Source organism: Psammomys obesus, unplaced genomic scaffold (assembly GCF_907164565.1).
Source record: "Psammomys obesus unplaced genomic scaffold, mPsaObe1.curated_primary_1811, whole genome shotgun sequence".
In the NCBI taxonomy this organism is placed as follows: domain Eukaryota; kingdom Metazoa; phylum Chordata; class Mammalia; order Rodentia; family Muridae; genus Psammomys; species Psammomys obesus.
In genome coordinates, this window is record NW_026596166.1 from 98,723 (window position 1) to 112,696 (window position 13,974).

The following is a 13,974-nucleotide window of genomic DNA, read 5'->3' on the forward strand; positions in this document are numbered from 1 at the left end:
ATACAATGGAAAAAAGAGAGCATCTTCAACAACTGGTGCTGGTCTAACTGGATGTCTACATGTAGAAAAATGAAAATAGATCCATACTTATCACCCTGCACAAAACTAAAGTCCAAGTGGATCAAAGACCTCAATATAAAACCAGACACATTAAATCGGCTAGAAAAAAAAGTGGGGAACACCATAGAACTCATTGGCACAGGAGAGAACTTCCTGAACAGAACACCAAGCGCAGGCTCTAAGATCAACAATCAATAAATGGGATCTCCTGAAACTGAAAAGCTTCTGTAAAGCAAAGGATACTGTCATCAAAACAAAGCGACTGCCTACAGATTGGGAAAGAATCTTCACCAACCCTTTATCTGACAGAGGACTCATATCCAGTATATATAAAGAACTAAAGAAGCTGAAAATCAGCAAACCAAGTAATCCACTTAAAAAATGGGGAACAGAGCTAAACAGAGAACTCTCTGTAGAGGAATATCGAATGCCAGAGAAGCATTTAAAGAAATGCTCAATGTCATTAGCCATTAGGGAAATGCAAATCAAAACGACCCTGAGATTTCACCTTACACCCATCAGAATGGCCAAGATGAAAAACTCAACACATGCTGGAGAGGTTGTGGAGAAAGGGGAACCCTCCTCCACTGCTGGTGGGAGTGTAAACTTGTACAACCACTCTGGAAATCAATCTGGAGCTTTCTCAGACAACTAGGAATAGCGCTTCCTCAAGATCCAGCCATACCACTCTTAGGCATATATCCAAAAGAGGCTCAAGTACACAAAAAGAACATTTTCTCAACCATATTTGTAGCTGCTTTATTTGTAATAGCCAGAAGCTGGAAACAGCCCAGATGCCCCTCAACTGAAGAATGGATACAGAAATTGTGGTACATCTATACAATGGAGTATTACTCAGCAGTGAAAAATGAGGAAATCATGAAATTTGCAGGTAAATGGTGGGACCTGGAAAGGATCATCCTGAGTGAGTTGTCCCAGAAGCAAAAAGACTCACATGGTATATACTCACTCGTATAAACATACAACATAGGATAAACCCACTAAAATCGGTACATCTAAACAAACTAAGCAAGAGAGAGGACCCTAACTAAAACGCTCAATCCCCATCCTGAAAGGCAAAGAGGATGGACATCAGAAGAAGAAGAAAACAGGAAACAACCTAGGAACCTGTCACAGAGGGCCTCTGAAAGCCTCTGCCCTGCAGACTATCAAAGCAGATGCTGAGCCTGATGACCAACTGGCAGGCAGAGTGAATGGAATTTTATGTAAGAAGTGGGAAATAACAAGTGCTGGAGAGGACAGGAACTTCACAAGGAGAGCAACAGAACAAGAAAATTTGAACACAGGGAAGTTCCCAGAGACTCATACTCCAACCAAGGACTATTCATGGAGATAACCTAGAACCCCTGCACAGATGTAGCCCATAGCAGTTTAGTGTCCAAGTGGCTTACATAGTGATGGAAAGAGGGACTGCCTCTGACATAAACTGATTGGCCTGCTCTTTGATCACCTCCCCCTGAGGGGGGAGCAGCCTTACCAGGCCACAGAAAAAGACAATGCAGCCACTCCTTATGTGATCTGATAGACTAAGATCAGAAGGAAGGAGGAAGGAGAGGAGGACCTCCCCTATCAGTGGACGTGGGGAGGAGCATGCATGAAGAAAAAGGAGGTAGGGTGGGATCGGGAGGGGCTTATGTGGGGATACAAAATGAATAAAGTGTAATTAATAATAATAAAAAATAAATAAAAGATCAATTTGATCCACATATCTATCTTGCAGTCTTTGTTCTATCAGAGTTACCTTTTTTTTTTTTTTTTGCTTCAGCTGTTAGACATCTTGGACTGTTAAAATCCGAATCTCCTTGTAATTTGAAACAAATTAGTTAACTCATAATTACTTAATCCAGTTGTAGGTCTCAGTCAGTTAACATCTCCCATTAATTTTTGAGAATCATTAAAAGTTTGCAACTGGCCTCTATGGAACTGTACCTTTTGTGGTCAAATTTTTATTGACTTATTTTATAACCCAAATAGCTAATTGAATCTCCTCTTTATATTTTTTTCTGTAGCCATCTTTAATCCCTGGCATGACAAAATTCTTTCTGTTTCTTTAAACATTTTCTCTAAAGTTTCTGCATCAGAATCAGCCAACAAAATATTATCCATGTAATGATAAATGATAAAATGAGAAAAATTGCCTATGAATTATTTCTAATGGTTGTCATACAAAATATTGACATAAAGTTGGACTATTTAACATTCCTTGTGTGAGTACCTTCCAGTGGCATCTCTTTATTGAACCACTGTTGTTCAGAGTAGGTACTGAGCAAGTAAATTGTTCCCTATCCTGCTCATGCAAGGGTATTGTAAAAAAGCAATCTTTTAAGTCAATTATTATTATAGTCCATGATCTTGGTAACAGAGAAGGTAAAGGAATCCCAGACTATAAAGGACCCATTGGTTGAATTCCTCTATTCACTACTCTTAAATCTGTTATCATCTTCCACTTTCTTGATTTCTTTTTGACAACCAGGGGAATTTCATGGGCTGGTAGAAGCTTCTATATGCTGAGCCTCCAGTTGCTCTTGTATAATTTATTCAAGTGTCTGCAGTTTTTCTATTGTTATGGGCTATTGGTCTTGCCACACAGGTCTGTTTATATTCATTTTAGGGGTAGAGCTGTTGGAATTTCAGCAGTGGCTACTCTTATAAATTGGGAAACTCAATCTCTGTGATGCCCTGTCTTTGAACAGTGGGCACAATTTGTAATTGTTCCTGATTACCTGTATCAAGACCTTTCCCAATGTATCATTGCACCGCTCATTTCAAGACAGACAGAATTCTGCCAATATTGGGAAAGCTTAAATGTAGACCAAGTCAGCTGTCGAACTCTGCCAAGACAGTATAAGCATGTCCTAAACAGTTCCTACTTCATATATATGTCTGTCAAATATACTGAGCCAGAGAGAGTTTTGGGTGACTGTTCACACGGCATACCTTCTGTCAATTTTCTAATTTTTTGAAGCTGCTGACATGCACTTCCTATTTACTCAAGTAACTAATTTTATTCCTTCTCAAGTCTCTGGTGGGTTTGAAGACCAAATAGTCATAGCTCCACAATTAAGCTTAAGTTGTTTAGAATTTAAGAAAATGTTTTTATGTAGGTAATACCAATAAAGATAAAAATTAAATTAGGTATAGAACTCTAAACTTGTCAAGATAGAAGAGATAATCAAATACTTTCTCCTAAGTTGCCAAATGCACATGGACTGGGCAGTGCACATGTAAATCTTACCTAATAGTTTTTATAGCTGTTTTATAATTGTTATTGTATTGAAAGAAAAGGAGCCTTTCATTGGACTTAGAAGAGGAATTGTTGGCATATTGTTCCTGTGGAATATGTACAATTTACCCTTGTTCATTCAAAAATGCTGATTTCTCTACCCCACTATGCAGTTTCAATCCAGACATTGCATTGATGCTTAGAATAAGCATCATCTGTCTCAAATTTGGGTAAACATGGTACCATTTGTTCTCTGTATTGCCAATACAACCAGCCAATGCTGAGCAATGGAGAGACTAGGATGTCCCAGTCTGGAAGGGAGGAGAAAGAGGAGAGATCTGAGAGGAGAGGACCTGGAAACATCAGGAGAAATGAATTGGACCTAAGATAAAGATGGGAGGAAGTTATTCAGGCTTGGATGTTTAGGATGGAGTAATTATTGCCCACTGTTTTGCTCTAGGTTAATTAAATAAATCCTAGTCTCTGTGTGGTGATTTTTGGCATACAGCTGGTTTAGGAATAACTGCTGTTTAACTGAAAGATAAATCAATATTAAACATTAATAACCATCAACAATCTACCAAACCCTCTATTTCATCACCGTTCATTTGTAGTATTAATTTGATTCTTTGATCATTAACTACTGTTTGCCAGAACACATGTTTTCTAGTACTCCCAAATGCCCCTGTTCTTTCTATGGGAGTGGCTTTGCCCTTGATGTAAGGAAACAGTAACAGCTGAGCAATTCTATCCCCTGCATTAACTTGCATATCTCTCTCTCTCTCTCTCTCTCTCTCTCTCTCTCTCTTTTAACATATGTCATGATTTTAATTTCTTCCTTGCAATCTCCACCTATAATACCTGGATGCACAATAAATCTTTGAGAAGTTAATTCACTTCTCCCCAAGACCATGCCTACTGTCCTTGAAGATAAAGGACCATAAACACCAGTGCTTATTTTGTAACATTCAACTTTTGGGGATGGGATAAGAGGTTTATCTGTGGCCAGATCCAAAACTACAGTGCCTTCATTAATACGTGTAAGATCAGCAATACTTAGTTTTAGTTTTCCTGCTTGTTTGTTACCTCCTAGCTGATCAAAGGAAATCAGCTTGTATTTATTGCTGCAGGTCTTCTATCTGACAGACTTCTCCATTCATTTCCCAATGACAAGAGGTTACCTTGTATGTCTCTCCTGGATCTGCAATCACTACTTTGGTATTTTTTTCTTTTCACAGTGTCTACAAAACCCTGGAAGTCTTGACATTCCACTACAGCCAGAAACTGCTTGTTCTCTTCTATGAATACCATGTTCTTCAGAGTTAATGTACCTGCTATTTTGAGCTCTGAAGCTTTTAACCTTATAATTTCTTTGTGAATGGCTAAATTCACTCCAATAAAACACCAGGTATTTTGATATCTGAGACCTCTAGCTATGCTTGTCCTATGATACTGGCATGATGTTCCTGAGAGCCAATAGTAGTTGTGTCTCTTATCCATTAATCTATTTGGGGCTGTTCATGCTTTTAATGGTCTAATTACTCTCTTGAATTCAGTATTTGCATTCTCAAATGCCAAGGTCTCTGTCAACACCGTCTGGCATCATGGTTTGATGTAGCTTTCTTTACAGCTGAAGCCAATATCTATAAGAAGCCTGTGGCGGCTTCTCCAGGGTCTTGTATTATCTTAGTACATGGAGTAGATATTTTCTTGGGCTCATCAATCATATCCCAAGATCTTAAAGCTGCAATGTAACACTGTTCTATAACAACATCACCTGATCAGATTTGTTCTTTTCTGTAGGCATAATGGCCTTCATCAAGCAATTAATATTTAACATTTGTCACCCCTTGGTATATTTTGTCATTCTATTTTGTGGCTGCATGCCTCCACCACAATGACCATTGTAACTGCTGACCAGCTTCTAGCACAGCTGACACCAGGTCCTTCCAATCTTGAGAATAATTCTACTTTGTGTAGCCCAGTTGCTTATTATTTGTTTAATGACTGGGGAATGCATTCCATAGAAACACACTCTTTAAAATGCTTTATATCAAACATTTCTATTGTACACTATGTCATTTCATCATAATCCTGACCACCATCATTGGTAGGCATATGCTGTAGAATTACTGAGAAAGCTGATGGTGCCTGTGTGGTAACCAGGCAGCTCCTCGGGTGGCACACTCAACTCAGTATTAACCCTTTTGCCCTGTACAGTCTCCTGCTTTTCCTGGTCCCTTGCCTCAAGGACCACTGGTACTTGACAGCAAAAGTGTATGGATCAGGGCAGGGTGAGGGAAACTCTAGCCCTCAGTTACCAGGAGTAAACCTGTTTGTTCTTCCTTTACCAGCAGCACTATTTGCTTTCCAAGTGATCCAAACTCTACCTGCAAACTCACTTATTGCACAGCTAACTCTGTAATTTCTTCTAAAATGAGAAAATTGAGTGAAATTTTTGGTTTTTCAGCAATTTTCCTTACTTTTTTAAAAAGGGAATATAGGAAGATGACTAAGCAAAAACATAAAATCCCATCTGGGAGCAGGGTAGGACAGAACCCAGTGGCAGTAGCTGCCATTTTGCTGACATCATGAAATAGTATTTCCATGCCTTCAAAACCTGCCATTTCCTCAACAGCATTAGAAACTAAATTTCCCATTATGCCTAAGCCATGTCTGGGCACCACCTGTTCGCTTTGATTTTTTTAACTTACTTTATTTGGAGTTCCTAAACACCTCTACCTCTCTTCAAACCTCCTATCCTAGGTAGGAGAAAAAAAGAGGGAAAGGGGATATAATCCTTTTTAGACTTAGTTCCTTGGGGAGATTCTACTCTTCCTTGTCAGGATTCCAGAAGTCTAGCCAAACATCAGAAAGCAAACAGCAACTAGTATCAGTGGAATGAATCAACAGCAGCCTCTTCAAAGCATTCTCCAGTGTTTCTCTCTAGAATACTCTTGAAGTGTCCTCTTTCTTTCTCTCTCTCACCTGCCTCTTTTCCCCCTTTGCCCTTTCCCTAGTCCCCTGATAGGGGAGGACCTCTTCCCATTACTTTTGACCCTATCAGGTCTCATCAAGGCTGGCTGCATCATCTTCCTCTGTGGACTGCCAAGGATGCACCCTACAGGGGGAGGTGATCAAAGAGCTGGTCTCTGAGTTCATGTCAGAGACAGCCCCTTCCCCCTTACTAGGGAACCCACTTGAAAAATGAGCAGCCTATGGGCTTTCTTTGAGCAGGAGTACTAGGTCCTCTCCATACATGGTTCTTGGTTGGAGCATTGGTCTCTGCAGGTCACCCTGGGCCCAGAGTTTTTGGCTCTGCTGGTCTCCTTGTGGAGCCCCAGCCCCTCTATGTCTTTTTATCTCTCACTTCTTCCAACTTTTGAAATCAATCTGGTGCTTTTTCAGAAAATTAGGAATAGTGCCACCTCAAGATCCAGCTACATCACCCTCAGGTATATATCTGAAATACGCTCAAATATACAATAAGGACATTTGCTCAACCGTGTTCATAGCAGCTTTATTCATAATAGCCAGAATCTGGAAACAACCTAGATGTCCCACAACTGAGGAATGGATACAGAAATTGTGGTACATTTGCACAATGGAATACTACTCAGCAATTAAAAATGAAGAAATCATGAAATTTGCAGGCAAATGGATAGAACTAAAAAAGATCATCCTGAATGAGGTAACCCAGAAACAGAAAGACACAAATGCTATATACTCACTTATAAGTGGATATAAGCCATAAAATATAGGATAAATATACTAAAATCCACAGTCCTAAAGAAGCTAAGCAAGGAGGACTCTGGGAAGATGCTCAATTCTCGTTCAGAAGGGCAAACGGGATAGATATCGGAAGCAGAAGACAGGTAAACAGGACAGGAGCCTATCACAGAGGGCCTCTGAAACTCTACTGATCAGGGTATCGAAGCAGATGCTGAGACTCATAGCCAATCTTTGAGCAGAATGCAGGGAGTCTTATGGAAGACGGGGGGAGATAGATAGGCTCTACTTTTCAAAGGTTCCACCACCTCCCAATCTTGCCACTCTGAGGGACCATACCTTTAAGACATGGAGCTCTGAGTTAACACACTCATATTTAAGACATAGAAATAATTAAAATTATAAAAATCCGGGGATGGAATGGGACTATAGCTGTGGGTGTTTGCCTAGCATGTGCATGTTCCTTAAGTTTAATTCCCAGACACAGAAAAGTCAGGTAAGTGTATTATAAGCACATCCCTGCTCTACTCATATTCTGGTTATAGCCATGTTTTTCTTTAGCCCAAGCTGGGTCTGTATGCACCGTTTCCTTGGCTAAATGCTGCAGCTTTTCTTTCCTTAGTATCTCATTGAGGTCTCCTGTTATTCACATACTGCCAGTCTGCCTTATAAAGTCCTGTATGGCATCCATGTGAAAAAGCAACCTGGAAGATAAGGTATAAGGTGACATGGAGATATTTCAAGCAGTTCTCAATTCCAGGCTGGCACCCCTGCTTCTCGTCCTCTGCGATCTTTTCTAGTCCCATGTTACTCACAGCATTTATACTCTGAGCCCCCAGGAAGATAACAGTAAATGGGGGGGGCAGACTTTAAGAGCACTCTAAATTCCATTTTCACTTGGGAAGGATCAAGTGGATCTCTTTCAACTGAACTGACTTTGCATATGTACAAACATTTCATAAGAACTGTTATACCCACATATCCCTTATTTGGATGAGATCTGAGACATCAGGTGTCATTCTAAGTGTTTTAAATATATTTATTCACGTCATCCTTATCCAATGAGGATGAAATAAGCAAAAGAGTATAATGCCAAATTAGAGGAGACATCCTTGGCAAAGCTTTAAGTGCATTGAATGATGGGTATATGGACAGCAATGCCTAGCTGCATTCTTGGTTTCGTGTCAACCTAAAGGCCTATAGGAAATAATTGTGTTGTCTTTTGTACCTTGAGTTAGACTAGATTCAGATCCAAATGATGGTGGGAGTCACCAAGCTACAGAACAATACTTTGGAACTCCCAACACCAAGGAGCCAGACATCCCTTGTTGGGGTTTAAAGGAATCACTGACTAACAACAGAAGTTTATCAAATGCCAAGGGAAACTGAAAAGTTTCTTTAAAGCAAGGGAAACAGTCAACAGAACAAAACAACAGTCTACAGACTGGGGAAAGATCTTCACTAACACTACATCCAGTAGAGGGCTAATATCCAAAATATATGAAGAATTCAAGAAATTAAACACCAACAAACCAAATAATACAATTAAAAATGTGGTACAGAACTAAACAGAGAATTCTCAATAGAGGGATATCAAATGCCTGAGAAACACTTAAAGAAATGCTCAACGTCTTTAGTCAATAGGAAGCACAAATCAAAATAATTCTGAGATTCCATCTTACCCCTGTCTGAATGGCTAATATCAAAAATTCAAGTGAAAACACATGCTGTCAAGGATGTGGAGAAAGGGGAATACTCTTCCATTGCTGGAGGCAGTGCAAAATTGTACAACCACTTCGGAAAACAATCTGGCGCTTTCTCAGAAAACTGGGAATAGCCATACTTCAAGACCCAGCTCTACCACTCCTGGACATATATTTAAAAGATGCTCCACCATACAATAAGGACATTTGCTCAATTATGTTCATAGAAGCTTTATTTGTAATGGCCAGAATCTGGAAACAACCTAGATGTTCCTCAACCAAAGAATGGATACAGCAATTGTGGTATATTTACACAATGGAATGCTACTCAGCAATTAAAGACAAGGAAATCATGAAGTTTGCAGGCAAATGGTGGCATCTAGAAAAGATCATCCTGAATGAGGTATCCCAGAAACAGAAAGACATGCATGGTATATACTTGCTTATAAGTAGATACTATTTCAAGATATCCTTGTTTTTTATTGCTGAGTAATATTCCATTGTGTACATGTACCACAATTTCTGTATCCATTCCTCAACTGAGGGGCATCTGGGTTGTTTCCAGCTTCTGGCTATTACAAATAAAGCTGCTACAAACATGTTTGAGCAATTGTCCTTATTGTGTACTTGAGCATCTTCTGGATATATGCCTAGAAGTGGTATAGCTGGATCTTGAGGAAGCACTACTCCTAATTGTCTGAGAAAGTGCCGGATTGATTTCCAAAATGGTTGTAAAAGTTTACATTCTCACCAGCAGTTGAGGAGGGTTCCCCTTTCTCCACATCCACTCCAGCATGTGTTGTCACCTGAGTTTTTTATCTTAGCCATTCTGATGGGTGTAAGGTGAAATCTTAGGGTCGTTTTGATTTTCATTTCCCTGATGACTAATGGGGACAAAGGCAGAAGACTCCAAATGGTCTCAGTCTTCTCTGTCCCAGGGTGGCCACTGAGACTCAAATTGTGGCTACTGCTGGTGGGAAATGGTGGGATATTTTGTTTTGCTTTTATTTACAACTGAAATCAAAGACTTACACGGAGCTGTGGTGATTGCCAGGGACAGGAAAGCTCTAAAAGAAGAAACAAACAACCTAGCTCCTCAACCTTTATCTTTCCTTTTCTGCTCTCTACTTATCTCAGCTGTCTGGGTGTGGGGAGGCTTCTGTCTTCAGCCCAGGCCAAGGCCTATCTAGAAGGACAGAGGGTATGTGGTGGGGCGTTATGAACTGATTGGCCTGCTTTTTGATCCCCTGAGGGGGGAGCAGTCTTACCAGGCCACAGAGGAAGACAATCCAGCCACTCCTGATGAGACCTAATAGACTAGTATCAGAAGGAAGTAAAGGAAGACCTCCTCTATCAATGGACTTGGGGAGGGGCATGTGTGGGGAATAGGGAAGGAGGGAAGGATAGGGAGGGTAGGAAGGAGGGAGCTACGGGGGGGATACAAAGTGAATAAAGTGTAATTAATAAAAATGAAAAATAGCTAATAATTTAAGCAAAAATAAAATAAGTAGATACTAGACATATGATATAGGACAAACATACTAAAATTTGTACACATAAAGAAGCTAAGTAAGAAGGAAGACCCTGGGTAAGATGATCAATCCTCGCTCAGAAAAGCAAACGGGATGGGCATTGGAAGAAGGAGAAAACAGGAAACAGGACAGGAGCCTACCACAGAGGGCCTCTGAAAGACTCTACCCAGCAGTGTATCAAAGCAGATTCTGAGGCTTATAATCAAACTTTGTCAGAGTGCAAGGAATCTTATGAAAGAAGGGGGTGATAGTAAGATCTGGAGGGGACAGAAGCTCCATAAGGAGAACAACAGAACCAACAAATCTGGGCACAAGTGTCTTTTCTGAGACTGATATTCCAACAAAGGATCCCTGCTCAGATGCAGCCCTTGGCAGCTCAGTGTCCAAGTGGGTTTTCTAGTAAGGGGAACAGTGACTGTCTCAGACATGAACTCAGTGGCCGCCTCTTTTGATTATCTCCCCCTGAGGGGGGAGCAGCCATGCCAGGCCACAGAGGAAGATAATGCAGCCAGTCTTGATGAGACCTGATAGGCTAGGGTCAGATGGAAGGGGAAGAGGACCTCCCCTACCAGTGGACTTGGAGAAGGACATGGGCAGACATAAGGGAGGGATAGAGAAAGGGTGGGATTGGAAGGAAATGAAGGAGGAGGCTACAGCTGGGATGCAAAGTGAATAAACTGTAATTAATATAAAAATAAAAATAAAGAAAAAATACAGGATAACCATACAAAAATATACCAAAAGAAGCTAAATAACAAGGAGAAACCTGGGAAGGATGCTTAATTATCATTCAGAATGGCAAACAGAATAGTCACTAGAAACAGTTGAAGAGAAGGAACAGGACGGGAGCCTACAATAAAGTCTTCTGAAAGACTTTATCCAGCAGGGGATGGAAGCAAATGCTGAAACTCACAGCCCAACGTTGGGCAGAGCACAGTGAGTCCTATGGAAGAATGGGGTGATACAAGAATCTGAAGGGGACAGGAGCTCCACAAGGAGACCCACAAGGCCAACAAATCTGGGCCCAAGGGGGTCTGCAGAGACTGATGCACCAACCAAGGACCAATAGGCAGCTTAGTTGCTATGCGGAATCCCTAGTAAGGGGAGCAGGGGCTGTCTCTGACATGGACTCTGTTGCCTGCTCTTTGATCATTTTCCCTTGGCAGGGCAGCCTTGCCAGGCCACAGAGGTAGAGGACTCTGGCAGTCCTGATGAGACTTGACAGTCTGAGGTCAGATGGTAGAGGAAGAGGGCTCCCCGTATTTGTGAACTAAGGGAGGAGGATAGGGAGAAGAGTGAGGGAGGGTGGGACGGGGAGAAGATGAGGGACAGGACTGTATGTATGTATGTATATATGCATATATGTGTGTGTGTGTGTATAAACATTAGAAAAGTTATAGAAACTTGTCTAATAACCTAGGTTTTTTCTTTCCCCTTATCTCTGATGCCTGCTATTCTGCTTTATGGGTTAATTCATCCAGATAACAGCAATATTACTGAGTCTCTGAGACTACTTGGTGGGCATATACCAATGACTTGACTGAATGTGTCTCTTCTGATGCTTTCCATACTGGGTAGGTAGGTTGGTATTAAAAGTTTCCATTTCTGAATTAAAATAACAGTTAGACTCCCTTGTGAAAATGATTCTACAAAATTAGAGCAGCTTAGATTTACCTCTCATGAGACAAAGAGGGACTGTATACGACTTGGGGGAAAAAACCTGTTGTGCCTATGATAATTGGTCAAAATCGAAAAATCTTACCATGGTAAAACAAAACACACACAAAAAAACTCTAAAAAAAAGACAAGCAAAGACATTAATCAGATAATTGGTATTAATCTCTGTTCTCATGGTTCATATGGCTAAATACTCTGCTATCAGCACTGGTTGGGCCTTTAATTCTCATTCTGACTGAATGACTTATGGACCCCTACATCTTAAACTGTGTGGCCATTTGTGTATCAGTTCAGTAAAAATAATGGTACTTAGGACCAACTACACCTCTTCAGAGCAGGAGTCTATGATTTGCCTTATTCACTAAGAGTAGTGGGGAATGTAACAGGGCCCCTGACTTTGGAGGGCCTCAGACCTTGGCACAACTGACTCCATGGAGGAAGAACCTTTAAAGTAATAAAACTCAGCACAGAGACAGCACAACCTGCCAAAATGAAAACAAAGACCCAATCTATTAAAGTACATAGTTTTGGGAAAGTCCTTAAATGTACTATTCTTGCTTTTTGGCTTCGGTAGCTTCACTTCAGGCTAACTGTTCTTGTTAACTGAAGCATATCAACTCAGAACATGTTTTTTTTTTTTTTTTTTTCTTGTGCTTAAAAGCTCATCCTGAGAAAGACTCAGGGCTACACTGGGATCCCAAAAACCCATTGTAGTCACTGGCCAGCCAATAAAGACTTTCTATTGGCCTGAACCTAGTTCAGAGCAGTGTTCCCTGGTGACTACCTCACATCGCTAACCTCTATGGTGTGTATGGACTCCAGCTTGCTAATTAAAGTCTTACTAGCCAACATCTACATATAAACAAACATGACATTTGTCTTTCTGGGTCTGCATTAACTCACTCAGAATGATTTTTCTGGCTCCTCCCATTTACCTGATAATTTCATTGTCTTGTTTTTTTAACAGCTGAGTAATATTCCATTGTGCAAATGTACCACATTTTCGTTGCCCATTCCTTTTTTGATGCCCATCTAGGCTGTTTACAATTTCAGGTCATTATGAATAGAGCAGTGCTAAACATGGATTTATTAGAATGGCCTACAGGCTGTGGTACAGCTAGTCCAGAAATGGCGTCAACTAATGGAAGGACTATGAATCCAGTAGATGTCCAGTCCATGAAGTTGGATGTCTCAGCTGGTCTTCAGTATACACTAGAGTCCTAATAGCCTCTACCTCTAGTAAAGGAATAAACTTGCTAGTGAATGTGATCTAGAGCAAGCAGGCAAAAGGAGAGAGAGTTTCCTTCTCCCATATCCTTTGTATAGACTGCCAGCTGAAAGTGTGGCCCAGATTAAAGGTGTATCTTCCCACCCAAAAGAACTGGTTTAAGGTCATCTTCCCACTTCAAAGATTTGGATTAGAAGTAGGTCTTCATACCTCAAATGATTTATTTAAAAATACCTCACAGGTATGCCCAGACATTTGGGTGTTAATTAATTCTAGATGTAGTCAAGTTGACAACAAAGAATAGTTATCATATGCGCATCCTCTTTTCAACTTGAAAAGTGAGTATAATCACACTTCCTTGTGTCTTGCTTAACTTCCAAATGAAAACAATAACAAGGTCAACATTACACCTAATGTGATATAACTATTCATTGAACAACCAGAAACATAATAAACTCAGACTAGGGGGCACTGTCCCTTAGAAACATTCTTTTAGTATCAGTGTTAAACACTGATAATCTCATTATTGATGAGTAATGAAATTGAGGAAGGAAAACCTAAATATCTGCACAAGCATATTCCACTCCTTGATTCCTGAACCTTTGGATTCTATCTATGGGGAAAGCCGTACCATATACTGGAAGATAATTCAAAGTAGAAACCACCTTCTGCAGAATCCTGTATCAGCCCTTGAGTCTGAACTCACCTAATTGGCACCATAACTGTGTCTATAAAAGGCCATTCCATCTTTCTATCAGGTAACCTGCTTCAGGGTGGCAGGGAACATGGTAAGATTCTAGG